Consider the following 15,758-nt stretch of genomic DNA (forward strand, 5'->3'; position numbering starts at 1 on the left):
GTTAGTTATGACATCAGACAGCGTGTCCAGTTCTGAACATTACACTGTAAGAACAGTATAGATAAACTGGAAAGGGTTCAGAGGAGAGCAACAAAAATGCTGAGGGGGTCTGGAAACGGTTGAAGGAGCTGGGTATGGAAATGGTTGAGGGGTGTGGAAATGGCTGAAGGAGCCTGGAGAAGAGGACTATGGGAAGATATGATTGCTGTTTTCAAATATTTGATGGAGTGTCACATAAAGAAGGAGCAGACTTATCTGTTGCTCCTGAGGGCATGAATAGAACCAATGGGTTGAAATTACCAGAAAGCAGATTTAGGCTAGATATGAGAACATATCCTAACAGTAAGAACTGTTCAGCAGAGGAACCAGCTGCCTCGTGCAGTGGTGGGCTGAGGCTCTCCTTTCTCTAGAAGTTTTCAAACAGAGGCTGGATGAGCATCTGTCAGGGATAATGCAGCAGCTTCCTGCACTGAGCAGAAGACCTCAAAGTCCCTTCTAATTCTAACATTCTATGATTCTTTGAGATTGTTCCCAAAGAATCCTCATCTTCTTACATTCTTAATCTTAAAAGTGATGAGGAGTAGACAATAATTTGCAAATCCTCCTGAAGTTGCTGCACCTTATCTTCATGACCTGTGCTCAAGGTTTAGCTCTGCTCGGATAAAAGATGCAAATACTGCTGCTCAACTAAACAGCGTTTTTTAAAAAATGCCACAGACCCCACAACTTTTAAATGCACAGCCATTCCCTTTGCTGTCTGCGGGCCCCTTCAAAATAGATTAACATTCCTACAGAAACAGCACTTCCACATAGTTATGAACATGAAACCTTCACCTTGCGTCATCATTTGTGACAATAACTTTTGACTGACTGTGGCTTCTTGGCATGTACACGCCACATATACACACAGTAAAAATATACAAACATGTCAACCTGCATGCAATTTTCTTCCTACAGTAGAGGCACACGTGATGTGCAAAACAGTTTTATCTAACTGGAGAGACAGATAACAGCGGGGAGCTACAGTTACACACAAGAGGGAAAGAAACCAGCTAGATGACTTGTGTGAAAAAGAACAGCTAGGGAAGAGAGTGACCCCTTTCCCTTCCCGTTTCTTCCTCTTCTTAGTTTTTGTTTATTTATATGGAGTTGTGGCCACCAGTTTTATTGATTGATTTAAAAGCTTCTTACCCCGCCTTTCCATAAAAATGTCTAAGGAGGCTTAGACAAGCAAAACTTCTTACTTGTATGGCACACCTGCCAACGTATTCCTATTTCCCCATTCACCTGAATGGGAAAATAGGGACATGTTGGCAAGCATGGTACTGGTAAGGTAACAAGAGATTTTCAAGGTCTCCCCCTGCAGCCTCCACTTCAGAAAATAACCCTTGTCCCGTAGTGGGGCACTTCATAATCCGCCCGTCCGGCCCCCGGTGGTTGGTTCTTTTTCCCCTCTCTCTCTCTCCGCCTCTAATGGGTCAACCAGTCCAGTTTCTCACCCACCTGCTTCTTGGCCCGCGAGAGACGCCGCCAACTAGGACGGGGAAACAACGCCCCTCTGCCACTGAGCGGGCCCCTCTGCTCCCTCCCACCGATATTGTTCTTGATTATGTCGTGACCAAAGTGAAACAAACAGGCCGCGGGGAGCAGCTGCCGAGGTCTCCATAGCAACACGTAAGCTGCTGGGAAGCGCAGGAGGCGGCCTCCTCCTTTCGGCTCGCTAGTAGCGACTCGCGGAGGAGGCGGCGGAGGAGAACGCCGAGGGGCGTCCTTCGCCCGCACTGGAGGGCAGCCTGCTTATTGGCACCGCCTTTCAACACCGCGGCGTTTTCTTCCTCCATCTTTGTCTTCTCACCTGCACCTTATTTTAAGCTGGAGTTTATATATGTATCATACAAAAGGCTTGAAAAAGGAAAGAGCAAAATGCTACACCTCCTTCCCTTTTCTCCGTTCTTTTACCCTTCCACACCAGTCTTTGAAATGCTCGCTCCATGTGCTTAAAATTATTAATACATAAAGGCACCAGAGTGAGAGAGAGAACACTTTTCTGTATCTTCGCCTCCTTGGCTCATGGAAAGCTAAATTCTTCTGTAGACTGCTATGAGATCTACACAAACAATCCTGATGCATATAATGGTTACGTACCTTCCTTTTCTTTCAGTTTTAATATGCATTGTGAGGATCATACAAAATAAAATGTAGGTTGGATGGTCTATGAGGTTTTTTTTCCTTTTAAAGAGGGCAGAAGTGACTTTAAAAGTCCCTTGATGTCGGCTTGTCCTGAGTAAACTTTGACTCAGGTTTGCCCATCAACCTTTTATTTTGGCCCTCAAAGTACTTAACAATCCCCACCCCCACCCCTTTTTTTACAGTCCCAAGCAGGCAACATTAAGATTTCACTGAACATAACTGTTGATAACCAAATTGTGCAGACCGGCCTGCTTTAATTTAAATCCAACTCTGAGACTGTCATTACATCAAAAGTAATAGCATCAAACAAGATGCTCACAAGCTACTGTCAATGATACATTTATAACACAATTATGCATTTATAATACAAACTACTTCCCCCCCCCCCGCACCAGCCTTGTGTTGTTACATAATAGAGTCTTGCTTTTTAGTCAACAATAGCCTATAATACTATGACAAAACTGCAGTAAATAACACTAGCAAAGATTAGTGAGGAATTGTGTCAGTCTGAAATAGATTTTTTTTGCCAAGAGGATTTGTGCGGATTCATAAAAATCCATTACATAGCTAAATACAAACAAGATAAATCTAAAACATAATAAATTTATTTTAATCCTAAATAACTATTCTGTAATCTATGAATAATTTGATTTACACCACCAATAATTCTTACAAGATAGAAAGCAAAATTGCCAATGTGATGTTGGTAGAAATAAGCTACTGTATTATAAACATAATTGCACTGCAGAAAGGAATTTCATAGTATGGTAAACAGCCCACAAGTGACAGAGCAATGTTGGCTGATATCACATTGATTGGAATGTATCCTTGCAGGGACTTCTTTGTGCACTTTCAGATAAGGGTTAAGTGCCAAACCAAAGCTCTATTTACACATTATGTTCAACACATATACAGTAGTGCATTTCCTATCTGTACCCTGCACTTAATGGGGCCTCTACCTGGATTAACTTTTGAAATGATTGCATGTACAGTAATTCACACAAAAACATTTACATGTGTGCACACGTAAAATGGAATGTTTAAGCAGGTCTCAAGAGCACAGTAAATCGCCAGATGCACTTTTAAGGTGTGGTATTTTAACCCTAAGTATCCTCTCAGAGCTGATATTATTTATTGGTTTTGAAAATCCTAAATATTAAATAAATAAAAACTGGCTGTTCAGTCATTTTCTCAGTTATTGGCTGAGCAACTGTGATGTCATGGGATGTTCATTTACATTCTAAGTATTGAGGAGGGGGTCAGTTACAGGATGCTGACAAAGAGTGCAGCATCTGCCAGCAAAATTAAAAGTCAGCCACAGCCAGGGAGGCATACTTCACACTGGGTAAGAAGTGGAAATGGGATTGGGTGAGGAAACAGAAGCACAAAAATGCTGGAGGGTCTAAGGATGAGGAATCTGAGTGGAAGAAATTCCTAGTAAAAACAGGAGACAGGGTAAGCTCTTATAGAGCAGCAGAACAGTGTCCTCTTTTAACTAGTGTTATGAATCTACTCTTTGGTGAAACAGCAGAGGACCAGACTATACAAATATTTGCTTTTTAAAATAAGCTGTTTCTGACATAAAAAATATTACTACAACCAGAAACTAACACTTTACTTCCTTTGCATCTATCAAATTTCAATACTGAAATCAGCTTCCCTATGGAAATGTTAGTTGAAGCAAAATGAAGCAGCTTTTAACAGGTTTTTGTGTTGGGAGCATTCATCCTAACTTATGGGATCCACATTGCTACCAATTTGTTTCTAGGCTCCGCTTAGGTCCTGGTTTTGATCTTTGAAGCCCGAAATGGTTTGAGCCCTGATACCTTAAGGACCAACTCTGTCTCTTTGTACAGTCCAATTGTCTTCTGAGGCCTTTCTCCAGGTTCCAATGCCCTCTTGAGGTACAGTAAGCATACACAAGGAGCAAGGCATTTTTGGTGGTGACACTGAGAAGGCCCTCTCCAGAGATTTGCAGTTGGCCTCTACACTATACTGCTTCAGATATTGTGTTAAAACTTGCTGTTGGGGAAGGGTGATGCTTGATTAGTGATTGGTTGGTAGTTGAAGGCATTCCCGCCCCCCCCCCCAATTATGGATTTTTATGTATTTATTTTTAGTGTAGCTGACTTCTAATGTATTTTGTGGCTTTTGATTGATAACTGCCTTGGGTATCTTTGATGAGAAAGGAGGGATATACCTGTTTAAAAATAAATAAAATAAAATGATACACTGTGTTGATTTGAAACCAGACTTCAGGAATAAGGCACATCTTGCCACATTTAAAGGAATTTTGTATATTGTCTTCCAAGCTCAAGATGTAGTCTGGCCTATTAAAAATAGTGAGAATCGGTTACTAAAAACAATGCTTGTTTTTCTCCCCTTCAGTACAAGTTTACTGTCACTGTAATTTAGGCACTCTTAAATTTTACTTTCACATAAAAAGAAGTCAGAATTCATTTTGGGAAAATAGGAGAGGATGTTTTTTTGAATATCATTTTCTAAGCACAGATTCTTAAATTAAGGTAATTAAGAAAAACTCCTTGTCCTCCAGCTGGTAAGTAAATACCAATGAAAGACTGACTAAAAACAAGTAGCATATGTCCTAAATTCCCTAATGAGACATCTGGATTGATTTTTGCCTAAATAGAGAACATGCAAACTGAGAAAATAGATACATTAGTCAAATACAAGTACTGCAGAAAGCATCCAAGGCTGGCAAGTTGTTAAAAGGATGAAAATATGTAGAACAGTGCCAAACTAAATTATATAACCAGTTTGTTTATTTTGAGCACATATCCCATAAGAACGTAGGAAGCTGCCTTATCCTGAATCAGACCATCGGTCCACCTAGCTCAGTATTGTCTAGACTGGCAGCAGCTCTCCAAGGTTACAAGCAGGAATCTCTCTCTGCCTTACCAGGAGCATTTGCAGATGGTGCTTTTAGCTCGCTTCTCCTCCGGAATGGAGGATGTGCATTCACATTTACTCTGAAGTCCCTGCGAGCTATCAGTGAGCACTCCAGGCACAATCTAGATTTTTAGCCTACTTTCCAGTAGGCTTATGAGATCACCTGGCATTCTATGTGTGTCTGTGTGTTTGTCCCCCGCCATCAACTTCGCAACACCGGGACCAATATGAACCAAATCAGGTACAGTTGTAGGGACACCTCAACGGCGTAGTTTGTGATGATGTCATCCACCCTGATCCAAGATGGCAGACACATAAACTTTTGAGGTGCAAGTGGCCTAACTTGTGAACCGCCTAACTGATTTGAACCAAATTTCGAACAGCTGTAGTAAGTTATATACAGGGACACCTCAGTGGTACAGTTTGTAATGATGACATCCACCCCAATCCAAGATGGCATACACATGAACATTTGAGGTGCAAGAGGTCTAACTTGTGGACCTCCATTTGCACCAAATTTAATCCAGATGTAAGTGAAAGGAAAGTAGGCTGATTAGTTGTTACTAGAACAACTTGTTCATTATGCATTAGAGCGTAGCTCAGTTTATGTTCAGAGTAAAAAAACCATCTTTTTGCATCATTTGAGGGGGGGCAACTTCAGCCTCACAGTAAACCCATGGTAAAGCCTGCTATCTGGAAATGCTCCTAGAGATACCAAGGAGTGAACCTGGGACCTTCTGCATTCACCCCCCTGCTATCCCTGTATCGTAGGGTATGTATAATGTTTTTAACAACTCAGAATCCCAGCAATAAATGGTAATAAAGACTATGAGCTTGATAAATTAAGCACCCGAGTAAGAAGGTGATTGTACCTGTACATTAACAACAGCAGCAACAACAAATATTTATATACCGCTTTTCAACAAAAAAGTTTCCAAAGCTGTTTACATAGAGAAATAATGAATGGATGAATGAATGAATAAGATGGATCTCTGTCCCCGAAGGGCTCACAATCTAAAAAATATAAGATAGACACCAGTAACAGTCCTGGAGGTACTGTGCTGGGGGTGGATAGGGCCAGTTACTCTCCCCCTGCTAAATAAAGAGAATCACCGCATTAAAAGATGCCTCTTTGCCCACTTAGCCTGGGTTAAAGCTAAACCAAGAGAACAGCAAGTTAAAAGTTGAGTCCTGAGGAAAAAATTCTAGAGCAACAGCTTTGCAACTTGAGTTAAGTTTGAAAGAAAGGATGTAAAGCTAGTATCCAGTTTTCAGTTTGAGTAGAGCTGAATTACCTGTTATCTGGCTGGAAAGAATATGCTTTGGACTGCAAGCTAGGCACACATCTTTCTTTAAAATACTCTCTTACACTAATCAGCTACAAACCAATTGGAGGATCTAGCTAGAGGTATATATTTAGGGGTAGCTTATGCAGGATTCTAGATCTGTGTACCCAAAGGAGCAACAAAGTGCCACAGGCTAATCAACAAAGCTTCAGAAAAGCTAAAAAGCCTGGCAAGTCACATTTCTATGTGAGTTCAGAAATAGAGCAGGGAGGCCAGGGAAGTAATGTTCCTTCCCACCCACTCCAGTAAGTTTACAAACCAATCTCTCTAACTCCACAGGACTTCACTTGAGAAAATCCACTAAAGACAAAGAGCAGTTGTTGAGCTATACACCATTATAAGGGGAAATATGAGGGAAGTATATTGTTATCACTTGTACTTGAGAATTAGCTTCTTGAAACTGAAATTGATTGACAAACTATAGTTTCTTCATTTTGGAGATGAACAGCACTTATAACAGCATGCTATATCATAGCATAGTGACCTGGAATACTGTCTAACTGCTAATGTGCTAGATTAAAAGTGGCCAAACTTGAGACTCTCCAGCTGTTCTGGTCTGAGAGAGGAGAACTGGTCTTGTGGTAGCAAGCAAGGTCTAAGCAAATCCTTAGCTAAGCAGCGTCCACCCTGGTCACATATGAATAGGAGACTAGCACAGGGTCCACCCTGGTCACATATGAATGGGAGACTAGCACTGTAAAATATTCCCTTTAGGGGATGGGGCCTCTCTGGGAAGAGCAGAAGGTTCCAAGTTCCTTCCCTGGCTTCTCCAAGATAGGGCTGAAAGAGATTCCTGCCTGCAAGTTTGGGAAACCCACTACCAGTCTGTGAAGACAATACTGAGCTAGATAGACCAATGGTCTGACTCAGTATAAGGCAGCTTCCTATGTTGTTGAACTACAACTCCCTTCATTCTCAGCTGTGATAAATGGCAGCTGGGGATGAAGGGAATTGTAGTCCAGCAACTGTTGATCGCCTTTGTGTTAGAGACCATGCTACAATATTCGAACAGGCTAAACTCAACATGGTGCAGCACTTTCTCACATGAATTCCTTCTTGTCACTGTTTTACTTGCTTCACACCTTACTGTGTATTAATCTGGAGTTACTTGCCCTGCAATTTCAATAGCAACCTGAAGAGTTTAAGTTTTGCTACACAATAATTGTCTTGAAGGTGCTGTTCTGGGTATTGGACAGATAAACAGCAAAATAATTTTGGATGCTTTGCCAATTATCTTTATTAATGCCACCAGAATTTGTGTCACAGTCTCCTTCTTTACCACTCTGTGCTATCACCTATGAGTAGCCATATGTTAAAATGAACCTGCTAATCTTAACAACAGTTTTCAGAGATGTGTATAAATAATCTAAAGCAGAAATGCTCAAAAACGTTACAGGAAAATTTCATTTTCAGCTCGACCTCTGCAGATGGATATAATAGTAGCATCTTATTCATGTTCCTATTATATAAATATCTAGAAACAGAAGGAAATGAGTTGTTACTATTATCATCTTTTAAAATAGATTTGGCCCTATTTTCAGAAACACGGATGGCAGGAAACATGAAGTGTGATGTTACTGTTTGCCAAAGGAACTGCATACTCTCAAAGGTGAAAATGTACACTTTCCCAAAAGTTCTCTTTCTACTTTAATTTTCCATAAAAACAAAAAGTTCTGGTAAGAACTAATCTGCGTGTTTTCACTATAATCTTAAATCTTCACAAGTTAGCCCAATTTTGCCTCAAACATTCATGTATCTGCCACCTTGAATTGGGGTGGATGACATCATCACAAACTACGCTGTTGAGGTGTCCCTATGTGTCACTAGAACTGAACTAAATTTCGTTGAAATCAGTTCCCATGTGCCTCAAACATTCTTGCATCTACCATTTTGGGGTAGATGGCATAATCACAAACCACACCATTGAGGTGTCCCTACAACTATATTAAATTTGGTCCAAATCGGTTAGGCAGTTCACAAGTTAGCCCACTTGTGCCTCAAGCAGTCGTGCTTCCACCATCTTTAGTTGGGATGCAGGACATCATCACAAACTACACCATAGAGGTGTCCCTATGTGTCCCTACAAGTGTTTCAAATTTAGTTCAAATTGGTCTAGGCATTGCAAACTTGAGAGGGCCAGAGAGAGAAAGATATGACTTCCATAGTCACATCCATACGTTTTAAATGCATGGAAATGTATTATCAGAAAAGCAATATGTGCCTTATTTTGGAAAGATGCACATTCACCAAAACCCTTCTTTAAGCTTGTCTCATTCATTTTATTTAACCCACATAGATATCTCTCTTTTTGTAATAAGCTAAGATCTTATGTAGCCACCTTAAGTTGTGCAGTGGGAAAATGCTTGACTGGCAAGCAGAAGGTTGCCGGTTCATATCCCCACTGGTATGTTTCCCAGAAACCCCTATATCGGGCAGCAGCAATATAGGAAGATGCTGAAAGGCATCATCTCAGACTGTGCGGGAGGAGGCAATGATAAACCCCTCCTGTATTCTACCAAAGAAAACCACAGGGCTCTGTGGGCACCAGGAGTCGAAATCAACTTGATGGCACATTTTACCTTTACCTTAAGGCAGGGATTCTCAACGTGTGGGTCCCCAGATGTAACTGGACTTCAACTCCCTTAATTCCCAACCAAAGGCCACTGGGGCTAGGGATTATGGGAGTTGAAGTCCAATAACATCTGGGGACCCACACGTTGAGAAACCCTGCCTTAAGGTCTTACATGGCAAGCCCTGCTCACACAGTGCTTTACCAATCGGAGCAGAAGCACTGTGGTGATTGGGCAGTAGGGATTCCATATGCAGATAGGGGAAAGGAGTAGGTAGGGGGTGAGTGAGGGAGGGAGCAAGCGGTGGGGAGAGTGTATGTGAGCGAGTGAGTGGTTGGAATTCTCTTTGGTGAGAGAAACCAAAGATTCTCTTTGGTGAGAGAGAGTGTTGGGAATTCTCTTTGGTGAGAGAAACCCTTTTTCATTATAGCAGAGTGCACAGAGGCACAACACAGCGGAATTTACTTAGGCATGTGTGTATGCTGAGAGTAAAGTAACTTGGAGCCAATTCATAGTTTCAAAGCAATATATAAGGCATTTATTAAGGAACTCCATTCTAGATAGGAAAGTGAGGAGTTAGGATCTCTAATCTATCTATCTAGCTGGATGCAGATGGATTCTGCATCTTCTCTGCACACATGGTGCAGGGAGAGGAGCTTGCCATGTTGCAAGGTAGAAGGACCAGAGGCGTAACTAGGGAAAACAGCGCCCGGGGCAAGCACTGAAATGGCGCCCCCCACCCCCCCCGCCCCCCCAACATACTACATTATACTTAGGTTTTTCCTCACAAGCGCCCGCCGCCGCCAAGCCAGGCCACTGACTGGCCGCCAGGCGTCAGCAAAGCAATGGGGGGGGGGGGGGCGGGGGGCGCGGAAGGGACCACTCGTGGGGGAGGGGCGCCGGCACGCTCCCTTGACTGCTGCAGCGCTGCTGCACTGAGCAGGAAACATTTGTATTAACAAATTTTTTTAAAAAAAATTAAAAGAAATTTTTTTGTCATGGCAGCGCCCCCCACGTGACCAGAAAAGATGGCGCCCGGGGCATGTGCCCCCCATGCCCCCCCTATAGTTACGCCTCTGAGAAGGACAGGTAGGGAAGAGGAGAGAGGAAGTGAGTTGCTGGAAGGAAGGAAGTCCCTGAGATTAGCAATCTACATTCCAAAGGGATAGTGTCAGAGCAGTAGAGAAGGGATGACCAATGTCTTGACCCTCTAGCCCTCTGACTCACTAGTCTGTCCCCCACTGTCTGAGACAAGACACAGCGCAAAGTCCTTAACTTCCAACAGTAGAGAGGGGGTGATTAAGCAAGTGAATGGCATTGAGGGGGGGTGAGTGAGTGAGTGAGTGGTTGGGTGGGGGTGAGTGAGCAAGCAGTGGAGAGGGGGCGAGAGAGCAACAGGGAGGGGTGAGTTAGCAAGTGAGTGGCGGGGAGGGGACGAACAAGCAAATGAGTGGTGGCGAGGGGACGGCTGAGAGTGGGTGGCTGACACTAAGCGATAAAGCAGGGGTTGTGGCAGGGGCAGTAGGTTATTGGGCAGTGGGGATTCCATATGCAGATAGGGAGGAGGAGCCTGTGATGGTTAAGGTCAGTTGGAATGCAACTGTTACTGGTTGGAAAATGTGAGTGATTGTAGAGGAGAGAAAAATCTCTCTATATAAAAGGACTAGCTTAACTTGCACAGAGCATCTGCTTCCATCACCCCCTGCCAGTCCTCCTCACAGAGATCTCTCCACCCTCACCTGAGCCGCACTCCTGCTCCTCCCCCTCAATCCAGTTGCTTCCATTCCCCTCACCCATCTTGGTCATGGCTGCAGTGTTGCTGGTGCCTGTCGTCCAAGCTGTAGCCCCTATCCCAAGAGGGATCTCTTCAGGCCACTTCAGGCTCGATCTCTTCAGGCCACTGACAGGCTTGGGCCTATCCCTTGCCTGCCTCCCCCAGTCTGCTAATGGCCTTGGTATCCCCAAACAGCAGCAGTGCTTGACTAGGCCCTTCTTTGCTTGTTCACCTCAGGCCACTGACAGGCTCGGCCCCATCCCTCTCCCTTCATTCTTTCTCTCTTCCCCTCCCTTCTTTTTTCCTCTCTCTCCTCCACTCACTTTTTGCCTTTCTTCCCGCCTTCTTTTCTTTCTCTCTCTCTCTCTCTCTCTCCCTCCCCCCTCCCTTCCTGAATTAACAGATCTTGTTCATCTTGTTTTTTCATCTAATTCACACAACGGCTGCCTCTTTCTCCTGAAAGGGCTCTTTCCTTCTTCATGACCCCGCTCTCTTCGCAGACCCCTGCCCACTATCCTTTTATATATATAGATTCCTCTCTTCTACAATCAAGAACATCTTCCGATCAGTAACAGTTGCATTCCAGCTGACCTTAACCATCACAGGCTCCTTCTCCCTAGCTGCATATGGAATCCCCACTGCCCAATCACCACAGTGCCATAAGCTCCTCCTCCTTATCTGCACATGGAATCCCCACTGCCCAATCACCATGGTGCTTCTGCTCTCGAGAGCTGCCACGCATGAGATTAGTGACGGGCATGTCTAAGAGAAATAAATATATAGATAGTGGGCAGGGGTCTGCAAAACGAGGGGTCATGAGGGAGGAAAGAGGCCCTTCAGGAGATGGAGGCTACCACTGTGTGAATTAGATAAGGAAACAAAATGAACAGAATCTGGAAGAACGAGAGAGAAAGAGAGAAAGAAAGTACAAAGAAGGGAGGGGAAGAAAGACAGACGGTAAGAGCAAGCGGAGGAGAGAGAATGAGAGAAAAAGAACAGCCCTAAGGGAAAGAAGGAAGGGTGAGTGACAGGCCCAGGCCTGTCAGCAACCTGAGGGGAATGAGTGGATATGGCTGCGGTGGCGGCGGCAGCAGCAGCAGCAGCAAGGAAGGGCCTGGTCAACCACTGCTGCTGCTGCTCGGGGCTACCAAGGCCATTGGGAGAGAAAGGTAGACAGGTGAGGGACAGGCCGGGTCGGTCAGCACCTTGAGGGGAACAAGTAGCCATGGCAGTGGCAGCGAGGAAAGGCCTGGTCAACCACTGCTGCTGCTCCTGCAGGGAGGAGCAGAAGCAGGGCTCAGGTGAAGGTGGGGAGGTCATTAGGGTTAGGGGGATGCAGCTTGGCCAATTGACACTGGCAACACCACAGCCATGACCAAGAGGGGTGAGGGAGATGGAAGCAACAGGATGGAGGAGGAGGAGCAGAAGTGCAGCTCAGGTGAGGGTAGAGAAATCTCTGAGGTGAGGGGGCTGTGGCAGGGGTGTGTGAGGGGAGCAATCAAGTACTAGTGTACAGATTGGGTTAAGTTAGTATATACTATTTTCTGAGCAATGATTGATTTCTAAAAACAAAGAATGAGGTTCAAATCTGCCTAGAAGTCATCCCTTCTTTCCTGGAAGCTCTTTTCCTAATCCATTTATGTAACTTGTGCATAGCTGTTCTTCACTGATAATTAAGAGCGTGAAGGAATCTGGAATCCCTGTGAGTGTGTGTGAGTACTCTGTCATTCAAAAGCAGCATGAGGTGTAGCATTCTTCTGAAGAAAATAAGGTATCTTGATTGTAAAGATTATTAACAGTTTTTATACTCTCTGAGTATATTGTGCAATTTTACATTTAGTAAATATTGGTTTTTTAGGAGCTAGAATATCATAGTTGACAGTTATACTACCCGTATACTACACCGCCACATCTTTGACACCCTGGCAGAGTTTGGCATGCCAGAGGAATTCCTGGGCCTGATCCGGGAGCTCTACGAGGGGTGCACCACCACCATGCGAGCAACAGAAGGGGAAACCCCAGACATCAACTTGCGTTCAGGAGTCAAGCAAGGCTGCCCGCTCAGCCCCATCATCTTCAACCTGGCCATGGAGCCACTCCTCCGCCACATTGCCAACGGGCCGGGGGGCTTCCACCTCTACAACAAGAAGGTCAGCGTGCTGGCCTATGCAGATGACCTGGTGCTTGTCGCAGAAACTCCAGAGGAGCTCCAGGCCATGTTCAACGCTGCCTCTGCTGCCGCTGACTGGATGGGCCTCAAATTCAACGCCGGGAAATGTGCCTCACTTCACGTCAACGGGAGTCTCCGAGACAGAGTCCTGCAAACCCGCTTCACCATCCAGGAAGACAGCATGGCCAGCCTCACGGATGGAGAAACGTACCACCACCTAGGGACGCCCACTGGCTTCCGAGCAAAGCAGACCCCCGAAGCTACCATCCAGGCCATCGTTGCAGACGCCAACAAGCTCGACACCTCACTGCTCGCCCCCTGGCAGAAGATCGACACGCTGAACACTTCCCTGCTCCCAAGAATCTCCTTCGTCCTGAGAGGCTCAGCCGTCGCCAAGGTACCCCTCAACAGGGCCGACCGGTCCATCACAGCCATGCTGAAGAAGTGGCTCAGCCTCCCCAAGAGGGCCACCAACGACATCCTCCGCGTGCCCCAGAAACAAGGGGGCACTGGGACACCTAGAATGGGGGACCTCTGTGACCTGTCTGTTGTCAACCATGCCTTCTGCCTGCTGACCTGCCCCGACGACACCGTCAGGTCTGTGGCCTTCGGTGCCCTCAACACTGTAGCACGAAAGACACTGGCCAGAGACCCTTCCGAGGAAGACCTGGCCACATACCTGAGCGGATGCCTGGAGGGAGAGTTTGGCCGTGATGGAGGAGACTTTGCCACCCTCTGGACCCGCGCCAGGAATGCCACCAGGAGGCTGCACAAACGCATTGGCTGCCAGTGGGCCTGGGATCAAGGGGAGAGAGATCTGAAGGTGGCGCTGATCCGTGGAGACCCCCCGGAATTGAAGATGTTTGCCGCCCGGGACAGGAGGTACCTGGAGAGCACCATCAGATCGATGATCCGTGAAAAATACTGCAATGACCTGAAGCGGAAACCAGACCAGGGTAAGGTGTTCGAAGTCACCTCGCAGTGGGACGCCAGCAACCATTTCATGCCCCGCGGTGACTTCACGCGCTTTGCTGACTGGCGCTTTATACATTGCGCCCGCCTCAACGTGGTCCCCCTGAACAGAGCAATCAAGACAGGAGGCACAGGAGACGAGCGCTGCCGTCGCTGCGGCCACCCCAATGAGACTCTACCCCATGTGCTGTGCTGCTGCCCACCCCACTCAGCTGCTTGGCAGCACCAGCACAACACAGTGCTGTACCGCCTGGCCAAGGCCATCCCTGCCTCCAAAGGCACCCTTTCTGTCAACCGAGCCGTGCCCAGGACAGGCAGCCAGCTGCGGCCTGACATTGTGGTCCGCAATGAGGAGAAGAAGAAAATCGTCATGGTTGATGTCACCATCCCCTTTGAAAACCGGAAAGTAGCCATGACGGAGGCCAGAGAGAAGAAGCACCAGAAGTATGCCCCACTCACACAGGCACTCAGGGAGCGAGGCTATGAGGTCTCTGTCCACGCCCTGTTGGTCGGGGCCCTGGGGGGCTGGGACCCCGCCAACGAGCCAGTCCTGAGAGCCTGTGGCGTGGGCAAGCGCTATGCAAAGCTCATGCACAAACTGATGGTGTCTGACGCCATCCGGTGGTCCCGAGACATCTACATAGAACACATCTTGGGACACCGCCAGTACCAGGAGCCAGCTCGCCCCCCTAACATCCCAGGGGGGGAACTGGGCCAGCCCGCTCCCCTAACCCAAGAGGGGAGGGGCCACTGAGCGCTCAAAGGAACGGCTTGCCCTCCTAAATCCCAGAGGAGGGGAGCCACCCACACGGCTTGCCCCGCTACGCCCACGGGGGGCAAGCCAAGCCACCGCATCCCACGGGGGAACGGCCCGCCCTCCTAAAACCCAGAGGAGGGGAGCCACCTACGGCTTGCCCCACTACACCCACAGGGGGCAAGCCACGCCACCGCATCCCACGGGGAAATAGCTCGCCCTCCTAAAAACCCAGAGGAGGGGAGCCACCTACGGCTTGCCCTGCCACGCCCACGGGGGGCAAGCCACCATACACTCCACCCTACCTTGGTAGAGAGGAGCTCCACCAGAGCTGCGGACAAGCCCAGCGAGGTTTCTTTTTTCCCCTGCAGGAGGATGCCAGACCACCTGGAGACCCCCAGAGGACACCCTGGACGATGTGCCACCCCCCACCCACAAGTTGAGACCGGGTTCCCCCGCTCTCCTGGCTTGAACTCTATCCTGGACTCTGTCCAGATCCACATACGCGTGGAACCGAAGGAGGACTTGCATACATTGGCGATGCTTTGCAGCTCGCGACTAACTCAGATGGACACTTATTTTCTTATGGCTGTCTTGACCTGCATGTATGTATGTGCATATGTATGTAACCTCCCGCTTCGGGAACGTGATCTATAGCATATCTGCATGATAAACGAACCATGCCAGCACAGCGGCTGACCACGTCAGGAACTCCTGCTGACAACGCCCCTGGAGCACCCCCTGGACCTGGAGAAGACCCTTCGCTGTCAAGGACCCACGCCCAGAGGCTGCAATTGGCAGAAGAAGACTGGCACGGCCCTGCCGGCCACATGCAAGGTGAGGCTGGGATTCGTCCCTCCCTCGGACCTTTTGGACACTGAACTCCTTTAACCGGACTCTACCCAAACCCGTAGGGACTTGCGTACAGTGATGTATTCTCTCTGCCTTTGCAACCACACATTCGTTGGTACGCGGCCGTGTTTTATCGGGAAACTCTATTCACTACTGCTTTTGTAAACCATGTGTTAAACATTCTCTAATAAAAGTCAATCTTTTCTGAGCAATGATTGAT

The 15,758-nt window shown here is 46.8% G+C and overlaps 1 protein-coding gene across 4 annotated transcripts in view; it reads right to left on the minus strand.

The window, feature by feature from the left end:
- LRRC27 (leucine rich repeat containing 27) overlaps window positions 1-2,306 on the minus strand; it is a 67,862-nt gene extending 65,556 nt beyond the window's left edge. Inside the window, exon 1 of one of the 4 annotated variants that reach the window (XM_053312414.1) lies at window positions 2,146-2,306. The gene's annotated coding sequence lies outside the window, so the exon portion shown is untranslated. Of the gene's footprint in view, window positions 1-1,191; window positions 1,472-1,503; window positions 1,740-2,145 lie in introns of those variants that run through there. The other 3 variants (XM_053312416.1, XM_053312413.1, XM_053312415.1) reach the window with 3 other exon arrangements.
- Window positions 2,307-15,758: the final 13,452 nt, after the last annotated feature.

Source organism: Hemicordylus capensis, chromosome 3 (genome assembly GCF_027244095.1).
Source record: "Hemicordylus capensis ecotype Gifberg chromosome 3, rHemCap1.1.pri, whole genome shotgun sequence".
NCBI classification, from domain to species: Eukaryota; Metazoa; Chordata; class Lepidosauria; order Squamata; family Cordylidae; genus Hemicordylus; species Hemicordylus capensis.